The sequence below is a fragment of the Sinocyclocheilus grahami genome, unplaced genomic scaffold, assembly GCF_001515645.1.
Source record: "Sinocyclocheilus grahami isolate Dianchi unplaced genomic scaffold, SAMN03320097.WGS_v1.1 scaffold2515.1, whole genome shotgun sequence".
In the NCBI taxonomy this organism is placed as follows: Eukaryota; Metazoa; Chordata; class Actinopteri; order Cypriniformes; family Cyprinidae; genus Sinocyclocheilus; species Sinocyclocheilus grahami.
The window spans coordinates 32,619-33,263 of NW_015507694.1; the positions used below are offsets into that span (position 1 = coordinate 32,619).

At 49.3% G+C, this 645-nt stretch overlaps 1 protein-coding gene across 1 annotated transcript in view; it reads right to left on the reverse strand.

Annotated features, from left to right (window-relative positions):
• Positions 1-645, reverse strand: part of LOC107575222 (zinc finger protein 664-like) — a gene marked incomplete at its 5' end in the record, with an annotated part of 6,397 nt that overhangs the window by 1,497 nt on the left and 4,255 nt on the right. The gene's annotated exons all lie outside the window — the stretch shown is intronic.

Sequence of the window (645 nt, forward strand, 5' to 3'; positions counted from 1 at the left end):
TCGATTCTTTTAGATTCCTTTCGATTCCCACGTGAACGCAGGTTTAAATGTTCAAATCACACTGGTGTGATCGTACACCGCATGGACGAACCAAGAGTGATCACAAAGTTGGTCACCTGAGCTCTGAACGAAGTCGAGAGCACTTTAGGATCATAACCATGTCTTGATTTTAGGACGACTTTACAGTCGTTAGGTCTGAACTCAAGACATGAGGCGCTGATTGACAGTGCTTGCAAGTCACCCACTCGCTTAACCGATGCCAAAGCTAGGAGGGCTGTTTTAAGCGATAGGGGCCGCAAATCGGCCGAACTGAGAGGCTCGAAAGAGGCCGATCGATTGGCCAGCTTTGAAAGAATGGTTCACTGTGATAGCTGCCACATACACTTTGAGCATGAAAGGGGCGCGCCCCTTATCCAACAGCTCCTGCAAAAAGGTTTGCACGTGGGACATGTCACATGATACCGGGTCCAAACTACGTGCAGAGCACCAGTTTAGGAAGACCGACCATTTTAGGTTGTAAAGGCGTCTTGTCGACGGTGCTCTTGCCTCTAAAATGGTATTGCTTACTCTAGCTGGGAGCTGATTAAGCTCCCATCAAGACACCATACATGAAGGCTCCACAGCTCCGGCCGGGGATGCCAAATC